The sequence below is a fragment of the Chlorocebus sabaeus genome, chromosome 7, assembly GCF_047675955.1.
Source record: "Chlorocebus sabaeus isolate Y175 chromosome 7, mChlSab1.0.hap1, whole genome shotgun sequence".
In the NCBI taxonomy this organism is placed as follows: domain Eukaryota; kingdom Metazoa; phylum Chordata; class Mammalia; order Primates; family Cercopithecidae; genus Chlorocebus; species Chlorocebus sabaeus.
In genome coordinates, this window is record NC_132910.1 from 135187718 (window position 1) to 135198993 (window position 11276).

Here is an 11276-nt window from a genome sequence, read left to right on the forward strand (position 1 = left end):
CCCAACATGGTGAAACCCCATCTCCACTAAAAATACAAAAATTAGCTAGGTATGGTAGTACACACCTACAATTCCAGCTACTCAGGAGGCTGAGGCAGAAGAATTACAGCCGGGTGCGGTGGCTCACGCCTGTAATCCCAACACTTTGGGAGGCTGAGGCACGCAAATCACGAGGTCAGGAGTTCGAGACCAGCCTGGCCAACATGGTGAAAGTCTGTCTCTATTAAAAATACACAAATTAGATGGGTGTGGTGGTGGGTGCCTGTAATCCCAGCTACTTGGGAGGCTGAGCCAGGAGAACCATTTGAGCCAGGGAGGTGGAGGTTGCATTGAGCCGAGGTGACAGGGTATGTGAGACTCCATCTCAAAAAAATAATAATAGTAAAAAAATAAAAATAAGATTATCGTAGCTCTAACACATACATAGAAAACTCACTCTATTAGAAATTAAATTATACAAATATTACTGACAATCACTTTTATACCTATCATTGTAAACTCAAAGACAAGAAATAAATTCATCACCAGAAAACATAAAACAAGTACTTAGCCTTATGGTTGAGAAGACTGTAGTTGCCTTTTACTGAATGGCACCTCAGTTCTTGGGATAAAGTTTGAAACAGCAACTGGAAGGACAGCTTTAACGTGAAAACGGTTTTATTTTTAGAGTTGTCATGTTACAAAAGCTCTTCTCACATAGCTAAGCTGTTGGAAAGAGACCAGGTTTTGTGAAAGTTTTTCATTAAGTATTTCATGTTATCCTCACTGTATCCCCAAACAATGACAAATGCTTCCGAAGCCGCTGTAATGCCGAGTCAGCTGATAAATTAATACAATTCTCCTTCTTTAAAGTCCTAAGCCAGTAACTGCTTGTTAACATTGTTAATAGGAATGAATGAAGATGGATGGACCACCCAAAGATTCTCCTATTCCAGGGTAATCTTCAAAGACAAAACATCAATTTCACTGTGATTTTGGTTATCCAGGTCAAGAGTTACCGATACCAAGACATCAAACTGCACAGAGATTGGACCTAGAGCAGCAGGAGGTAGTGTATAAAACACCAGCACTAGAGGGAATTGGGAGAGGGAGCAGAAAAATGATTCATCTGTATCAGGTGTGGTCTGCAAGTGTGGAGTGTAGAATGTAGCTTGTGGATAGAGGAAGAGTATTAGAAAAAATTAATGCTCATTCAAGTTTATTTTATGAACTAGCCAAAAACTCACACATGGATGTTCACAGTAGGTGGAATAATCAGAGGAGAAATAGCACTTTTGGCACATAGTTATTGGGGTTGAGGGAGAATTCATTTTAGCTCTAATTTTAAAATAGCTTTAATCACTTTTATCTTAATTCTTCTAAATTTTTTAATTTTAAAAAAGCTTTTAATTTTTATTGTGGCAAAATATACATAGCATAAAATTTGCCATTTTAACCATTTCTAAGTGCATAGTTCAGTGTCACTAAATACAATCACCTGATTGTACAACCATCACCACCATCCATCATCTCTAGAGCTTTTTCCTATTCAACTTCCCAAACTGAAACTCTGTACCCCTTAAACAATAGCCCTTCATTACTCTCTCCTCCCAGTACTTGAGAACCATCATTCTACTTTTGGTTTCTATGAAAATGACGTTCTAGAGACCTCATATAAGTGGAATCATGCAGTGTTTTTTGTATCCAGCTTCTTTCACTTAGCCTTATGTCAAGGCTCATCCATGTTGTAGCATGCGTCAGAATGTCTCTTTTTAAGGCTAAGTAATATTCCACTGTATGTCTGTATCACATTTTGTTTATCCATTCCTCTGTCAATGACTGCTTCCACCTTTTTGCTATCATGAATAACGCTGCTATGCAAATGAATTTGCAAATATCTGTTGAAGTCCCTGCTTTCAATTCTTGTGGGTTTAAACCCAGAAGTGGACTTGATGACTCCTAGGGTAATTCTACGTTCCATTTTTTTAAGGAGCCACTGTACTCTTTTCCACCATGACTATACCATTGTGGAGTCCACCAGCAATGCACAGGAGCTCCGATTTGGCTACATCCTCACCAAAACTTATTATTTCCCGGTTTTTTTTTTAATAATTGCCATCTTAATGGGTATGAAGCGGTATCTTAATGTGGTTTTGATTTCCTTACTAATCAGTGATGTTGAGCGTCTTTTATGTGCTTGATGGCCATTTGTATCTCTTCTTTGGGAAAATGTCTATGTAAGTCTTTTGAATATTTTTTAATTAAGTTGTTTATCCATTGTTTTATATATTCTGGATATCAATCCCTTATCAAATATATTATTTGAAATATTTTCTTCCATTCTGCAGGTTGTTCTTTGATTGCGTGAAAGTTTTAAATTTTGATGAAGTCCAATTTACTTATCTTTTTCTTTTGTTGCCCATGCTTTTGGTGTCAGAAAGCTTTTAGCTTATAATTTTAAATATATCATGTTTTCTGCCTCATATATACCGCTGGAAAAGGTCCCTTTTATGTGCTCAGCTTCTGTCAGAGGTATATGTATTTTGAAGTGGAGAACAAAGATAATTGCAAAATTGGCGTGGAGAACTAAGGTAATTATGAAAGTTCCAGATACAAAGAGAGAAGGTTCAATATGCTAGCAGTTCTCTACCAATCCATCCTGGAAGTCTTCTTTTAGGATTGCCTAAATAATGCAGGGGATGGGTGCAAGACACACAAGTGTTCCAGAAGCATGTAAACAAGGTACAGAGAAGAGGATACAATAAAATAAGATGAGATAAGAATATTAGGAAAGCCTTTGTTCAGAAGGTTGCCTACAGACGCAAAAGGGACAGTTTCACTTTGCTGAGGGAAACAGGATGGTAAGAACCCTCGCGAGGAAGACCTCTGCTTATCCTGACACACAGAGAAGGTGTAAAATAACTTAATGGAAGACCGTTAGGCTGAGATAGCTCCCATGGCCTGGGTTCCTACACAGACAAAATGAAACAAGCTTAGCCAGCCACAAGTGTCTGACTGAGTATTACCTATGTAATGAGAGGCCTTCCACCAGGATAGTTCAAATAATGCAACTGCCCAAATTTTCACCAAATAGTTTCTCTACTCTACTTCTACATTCACGCTATAAAAGCCTTCCCTACAAACACCTCCAGTGCGTCCTCCAACCACTTTCACTTTGGAGCTGCCTGATCCATGAATCTCTGTTTGTTCAAATAAACTCTTTCAAATTCTAATATGCTTAAGTTTATCCTTTAAAAAAAAAAAAATTGAGATGGGATCTTCCTATGTTGCCCAGGCTGGTCTTGAACTCCTGAGCTAAAAGGATCTTCCCGTCTCAGCCTCCTGAGTAGCTGGGACTACAGACATGTGCCTCCACACCCAGCTTACATTTATCTTTAAACAAGGGTTTGACCCCTTTCTGAAACTTGTTTATGTTAAGACATGAATCCTAGTGATAGTGCAGGCTCATTTCAGACCATCAGACACTTTGGTCTCTGGACCACTATTTGCCCTTTGTGACCTGATCTCCTAAGAAATTCAAGTGTAATTCAAGTTAGTTAACCCTCTGCTGATCAGGGGAGGTTGCTCTGGGTACAAGTTCAAGAGAGGCACTCATACCTTCCTACCAACTTCTCTGGAGATTCAACAGGGCAAATCTGGCCCTCTTGGGGCCTAGGACAGAGCAAAGCCTCCTCCTGGGGCTGATTCACTGAATTTCTTCCCAGCCCTGTGCCCTCCCTATATGAAGACACGGATGCTGGGTAGACAGTCATTAAAGACATGTCTCCCCTAGTGTCTGGTCCCTTCACTCCATATCTCCTGGTCATTTCTGCTGACCAGACTACCCCCTCCCTGTGCTGACCTTGAAGAAGTGAAGCCTGCTCCCAAGGTGCCTAGACTTTTTGCTGCTTCACAATCACAGTTTCACCTGGGATAGGAGATGGCAGGAAAATCATCAGTGATTTCTGTTCCCCTCTGAGGGTCTCTAAATAAGTTAATTATTGCCTCTCAGGGCTTTATTACCTGGTCAGTCTCCTGGAGAGATGAGAAATGTTTCCACTAAGGACAGGATGCACTGCCTGATGTGAGCTTACTGCAAGTTAAGTCTCCAACCTGGTTCAGAAGGGCCGTCTGCCTGCTGCTCAGATCTGCTCATGGGTTGGGTTCTCCTAACAGCTACCACTCCAAAGCCCAGACCAGGAGAGAGGTGGCTTCACCAGTGGAGGGCGCCAGGTTCTGTGATGAGCCGGAAACTGAAATGCGGCCACCTGGCAGAAGTGGTGGTGGTGGGGATACTGAGTGGCAGGGAGAGTGAGACGCTTGGTATGAAAAGCATTCATCACGGTATTTAAGTGAGGACACCTGGAAGCCATGAAATTCACTAAAATCAATCTGTTGCAGATCATCTGTGATTTGCAATTTTATAATTTGATTTTTGTTTTTTCTTTCTAGTAAAACTTCCTTGTAGCCAGCATGATGGGAACTGAGGGAGGTGGTACCAGCCTAGTAAACCATACAAGTTTCTAGTTGAGAGTTTTAGCCTTTATAGAGAGTCAAAATCCAAACCTCTGACCTGTCTTCTCCTGACCCTGCTTTTAACCCCATATCCCTCCCACCTGTTTCTTTCCCACAGCTCCTCTATTCTATACAAATTCGACTGGTGTCTGTTTTTCTTTAATCAGAGTCAAGCCCTCTCGAGAAGGCAATAATAAAGCATGAGAAGGGAGAAAAGCATGAAGGGTGGCCGTATGGTTACGACAAAAAGCAGACAAACAACAACAAAAATAATAAATCACATTGCATGCAAGTGAGTCTACCAGGAATTTTTGCTTCATTTACAATATTTTTAGGAAAGAAAAAAATAAGTATGGGACTGTGATTTTTATTTTACAGATAGAAAACCTAAGATGTATAACTTTTTCCCCAAAGTCACACTGTTAAAAACAAATTGAGCAGTATTTTGGGTATTTTGGGGAAGAATATGGAGAATAAACAAACTGTCCCTGGAACTTGAGTCTTCGGACTTCCAGATCAGATTCAGTTCAAAACGCTAGTCCTTTTACATAGTCCTCAGTCTTTGTGTCAAAATGGAGATGCACTGGCCTGGGCAACATAAGAAGACTCTGTCTCTACAAAAAACAAATTTTTTAATTAGCCAGGCATGGTGGTGGCCAGGCTGGTCTTAAACTCCTGAGCTCAAGGGATCCTCCTGCCTCAGCCTCCTGAGTAACTGGGACTACAGACATGTGCCTCCACATCCAGCTTACATTTATCTTTAAACAAAGGTTTGACCCCTGTCTGAAATTTACTTAAGACATGAACCCTAAGTGATACTGCAGCTCATTTTAGACCGTCAGGCATTCTGGTCTCTGGAGCTGTAGTCCCAGCTACTCGGAAGGCTGAGGCAGGAAGATCACTTGAGCCTGAGAGGTTGAGGTTGCAGTGAGCCATGATCATGCCACTACACGCCAGCCTGGGCAACAGAGTGAGACCCTGTCTCAAAAAAAAAAAAAGTAGATGAGTTTAAATAGACTAATTGCTAGTCTGTGCTGTAGGCAGGTTTATGGTTGATTCATCTTTGAAAATCTTATCTACTTGTTTAAGTCAGTTAGTTTCCCTGAAACATGATACTGGTTGCCTAATACCTACAGTTGCTATTCAATATCATTTTTTTTTTCTCAAGAGATAGCAGAGAAAATGACCTTAGCATTTTAGGGTGGGTTTTATTTGCTCATATGTAAACATCTATATCACAAATCGTTTGATCTAAAAAATGTTTGCCAAACAAAAAAGCATGCCATGCTCATGGATTGGAAGGATCAATATCATTAAAATGGTCATACTGCCCAAAGCAATTTACAAATTCAGTGCTATTCCTATCAAACTACCAATGTCATTTTTCACAGTTAGCATAAGCTATTCTAAAATTCATATGGAACCAAAAAAGAGCCCAACTAGCCAAAACAATCCTAAGCAAAAGGAACAAAGCGGAAGCATTACATTACTTGACTTCAGACTGTACTATAAGCCTACAGTACCCAAAACAGCATGGTACTGGTACAGAGACCAGTGGAACAGAATAAAGAGCCCAGAAATAAATCCACACACCTACAGCCATCTGACCTTTGACAAAGTCAACAAAAATAAGCATTGAGGAAAGGACTCCCTATTCAATAAATGGTGCTGGGATAACTGGCCAGTCATACGCAGAAGAATGAAACAGGACCGCTACCTTTCACTATATTAAAAAATCAACTCAAAATGGATTAATTATTTAAATGTAAACCTCAAACTATAAGAATTCAAGAAAACCTAGGAAATACCATTCTGGACATCAACCTTGGGAAGGAATGTATGACTAAGTCCTCAAAAGCAATTGCCACAAAAACAAAAATTGATAAGTGGGACCTAATTAAAATTTTTTGGGCAGGGTAGAGTCTCATGCTGTCTCCCAGGCTGAAGTGCAATGGTACAATCTCAGCTCACTGCAACCTCTGCCTCCCGGGCTCAAGTGATTTGCCCCCCTACAGGTGCACACCAGCATGCCTGGCTAATTTTTTTTCTTTTTAGAGACAAGGTTTCACTATGTTGCCTAGGCAGGTCCCAGACTCCTAGGCTCAAGCAGTCCCCTCACCTCTGCCTTCCAAAGTGCTGGGATTACAGGCATGAGCCCCCATACCCAGCCAGGACCTAACTAAAGAGCTTCTGCACAGCAAGAGAAACTATCAACAGAGTAAACAGACAACCTACAGAATGGGAGAAAATATTCACAAACTATGCATCTGATGAAGGTCTAATATCTAAATCTATAGGGAACTGAATTCAACAAGCAAAAAACAATGCCATTAAAAAGTGAAACGCCATTAAAGGCAAAAGACATGCAGAGACACTTCTCAAAAGAAGACATACAAGAAGCCAACAAACACATGGAAGTGCTCCATATCACCAGCCATCAGAGACACGCAAATCCAAACTACAGTGAGATACCATCTCACACCAGTCACAACAGCTGTTATTAAAAAGTCAAAAAATAGGCCGGGCGCGGTGGCTCACACCTGTAATCCCAGCACTTTGGGAGGTGGAGGCGGGTGGATCATGAGGTCAAAAGACCAAGACCATCCTGGCTAACACAGTGAAACTCCGTCTCTACTACAAATTCAAAAAATTAGCCAGGCGTGGTGGCGTGCACCTGTAGTCCCAGCAACTTGGGAGACTGAGGCAGGAGAATCACTTGAACCCGGGAGACGGAGGTTGCAGTGAGCTGAGATCATGCCACTGCACTCCAGCCTGGGTGACAAAGCGAGACTCCGTCTCAAAAAAAAAAAAAAAAAAGTCAAAAAATAACAGAGGCTGGTGAGGCTGAGGAGAAAGGGGAACGCTTATGCCCTGCTGGTAGGAATGGTAAATGAGTTCAGCCACTATAGAAAGCTGTTTTCAGACTTTCCAAAGAACTCAAAACAGAACTCCCATTTGACTCAGCAATCCCGTTACTGCATATGTATCCAAAGGAAAATAAACTATTCTGCCAAAAAGACAGATGCACTGGTATGTTCATCGCAGCACTATTCATAACAGCAAAGACATGAAATCAACCTAAATACCCATCAACAGTGGACTGGCAAAAGAAAATGTGGTACGTATACACCAAGGAATACTATGCAACCATAAAAAGAACAGAATCATGTCCTTTGTGGCAACATGGGTGCAGCTAGAGGACACCATCCTAAGTGAACTAACACAGGAAAAGAAAACCAAATACTGCATGTTCTCACTTATGAGTGGGTACTCATGGACATAAAGTTAGCAACAATAGACACCCGGGACTACTAGAGGGGAAGGGAGGGAGAGGGGGACAGGGATTAAAAAACTATCAGGTGCTATGCCCACTACCTGGGCGATGGGGTCATTCCCCAACTCTCAGCATCACACAATACACCAACGTAATAAATCTGCATAGGTACCCTCCCGAATCTAAAATAAACATTGAAATTAATTTTTTTTTTTTTTTTTTTTGAGACAGAGTCTTGCTCTTGTCGCCCAGGCTGGAGTGCAATGGCGCAATCTCAGCTGACTGCAACCTCTGCCTCCCAGGTTCAAGCGATTCTCCTGCCTCTCCCTCCCGAGTAGCTGGAATTACAGGCACACGCCACCACACCAGGCTAATTTTTGTATTTTCAGTAGAGACAGGGTATGCCATGTTGGCCAGGCTGGTCTTGAACTCCTGACCTCGCGATCTGCCTGCCTCAGCCTCCCAAAGTGCTGGGATTACAGGTGTGAACCACTGTGCCTGGCCAGAATTAATTAAAATTTTAATTTCATCTTATTTTAAAAAAAGATAAATTTACTTCTTTCCAATTTCAATATACATTATACTGACATACATACCGTATTATATGGTGAATTATATTGATTGAATTTCACATGTTAAACTAACACTGAGTTACTGTGAAAAACTCCATTGGATCATAATGTAGTATGTTTTTAATATATTTTAATACAATTTGCAAAAATCCTGTTTTAAAATTACAACTATGTTCCATAAACAAATATGTAAAAAAATAAGAAATGTTTGTATTATTCAAGTGAAGATTATAGAGATCTTTTTTAAGGTAATAAAACACTTTATTTTAAAAATTCAAATATGCTTCTAATGAAAACTCCTGTCCATTTATTAAGCACCCACAGAGTGCCAGGCACTGTACAAAATATTAGAAAGACTTGTTCGTGCTCTTTTAGAGCAAAATTCACTATTCCACGGCACTTTGCATGATGCTGACATTGTAGATCCATTGTCATAAAATGACCAAGATCTTCAAGACTTGCTCGAGAAACAAGTTTCCAATCCATAGTAGACACAGATCATGCAGGTTCATGCAGAAGTCAACTGGTGATGTCTGTCAACTGTTTCACTTCATGTCCTCTCCCTCTGAAACCTGCACCTCCTCTTCCTCCTCTGAAGCCCCCACCTCCACATCCTCTTCTACCTCTAAAACCACCACCTCTGCCACCTCCCCTTCTTCCTCCTCGGCCTCCCTTGCCACCACATCTTGGAGGTCCTTTCTCACCTGGAGGTGGAGGTAAAAACCTCTGCAGTGGCAGCAGCTTATATGGGTCTACATAAAACTTCTATAGTTTCTTAAAGGATGACGCCTTCCCATTTTCTGACATTTTAACTGAAAAATAAAAATCTCTAAGTTGTCCAAATATTTCATCCACTTTTCCAATTTGTTCTTTGTTTTCTAAGTAAAAAGGAGCATTGAAATAAGGCACCTTATTTTCATCTGTAGTACGTTTACAAACTATGTCATCTTCCCAGGGATGCAGGAACTCTCCTAATAAGACTACACGTTCTGGCGGTCCTTGGTCTTGGCCGGTGTTAAAGCCTCTGCGGCCACCCCCTCGTCCACCTCCCCTGTCGCCACCTCTGATATTTCCGCCGCCTCCACCTCAGAAGCGGTTGCTGCTGCCACCGCGGTGGAAACCGCCACTTCCACCACCTGGATCAAAGCCTCCACAATCCCCACCCTGAAAAGACATTCTGTCTCTTCCGGGTCCCACACGCACCGCTGGCCCTGGTCTTGAACACACACCCCTAGAGATCTTGTTGAACATGTACTTAATCTCAACCAGCTTTAAATTCAGGAGTAGCAACTCCATAGAAATTCCACTTACTTCTACTTTTATTAATCATACTGGTCACCTTGAAGAAGCCTCATTGCTATCATCCCGTTTAGACTGGAATGTCACAAATCTCTAGACTGAGTAGTATAATACTCACTATTCAAATAAAATCAAATTATTGTAATGTTATGACACCTCCAAAGACAAAAAGCAAACCCATGGATTTACGTTAAGGTACAGAGACAAGTATTCCTACTTACTATCTTTTAGGGCAGACATATCTCAGCCAGGATGATTGCAAAATGAAATGGAAACCATATGGTGGAAGGGGACTCACACAGATTGGATTTTCATTCCAGCTCTTACATATGCAAGCTGTGTGACTCTGGGTCGATTGCATATTCTCTTAGAGTTTCAGTTTCCTCATCTGTACAATGGAGGTTAATGCTTACGTGTTATGGCTGACATGGGGATAAAAGAGAACCAATACGGATGCATGGGCAGGGCCTGGTCCATACAGCAGCTGGCATCAACAAATGGAAGCCCCCTTCCCATCTTGTCTTTGCTTGCACTACAAAATCCGGAATATGTGGGTATGAAAAGTAGTCTTATAAGAGACAGAATTGGAAACTTTTGCAAAAAGAGGTTGGAAGGATGTCACATCTTGTGGCATGAGGAGTTGTTGGCATACACTTGAGCTTTGTGCTGTGAGATATTCGTGGAACTTCAGTAGCTTTAAGAGAACAGTTTAGATGTCATCTTATTCACCTGCCATAGAACTTCCTCTTCTTTTCGAAGATTTCTGGACAATATCTTTTACAGCTCTAATAACGCACTTCTCTCCCTATTGTTTGGACTATTCTAATAGATACAAAGTGGTATTTCACCAGCAGATGCTACTGCAGTTTATATGATGATTTCAAACTGAGAATCCCTTTAAGGTTATGCAGTAGGATTTTTTGGAAATAGGATGAAAGTACTTTAAGTCTAAAATCCTATGAAATAGGTTTACAGCATATAATATTTGTTGCAATGTCTATCATACTATCTCATATCCACATACGTATTGATTTCCTAATACATATGTGTGAGAGTGAAAGTTATTGAGGGCAGAGACTGTGCCATATGTTCCTTGCACCCCTGGTGCCTATCTCAGGACATGATATACAGTAGATGCTCAATAAACACTTTAACTTAAAAAATGCCCGGGCCAGATGCAGTAGCTTAGGCCTGTAATCCAAGCACTTTGGGAGGCTTTTTTTTCCTCCTAAACTTTCTTCCCTTCTGATAAGATTATCTTTGCCTTAAAAAGGGCCCTTTTCATCCCCCTACCCCCTTACCCTTCCCAGAAGTTGGTTAATAGGCACAAAAATACAGTTAGATAGAAGGAACAGAAGTAGTTCTGGTGTTCAACAGCACAGTAGGGCAATGATCGTTAACAATAACTTATTATATATTTCAAAATGGCTAGAAGAAAGATTTGGAATGTTCCCAACACAAATAAATGATAAATGTTTGAGGTAATTGATATGCAAATTATTCTGATGTGATCACTACACATTTTATGCATGTATCAAAATATCACATGTACCCTAGAAATATGTAAATTGTCATGTATCAGTGAAAACAAAAAAGGGCCTGTTTCTCTTTGCCTTCCTCCCCGAATTCCCTTCTGT

At 40.8% G+C, this 11276-nt stretch overlaps 1 pseudogene; it reads right to left on the bottom strand.

Annotated features, from left to right (window-relative positions):
* Positions 1-8757: 8757 nt before the first annotated feature.
* LOC103236613 (H/ACA ribonucleoprotein complex subunit 1 pseudogene) lies at positions 8758-9516 on the bottom strand (annotated as a pseudogene).
* Positions 9517-11276: the final 1760 nt, after the last annotated feature.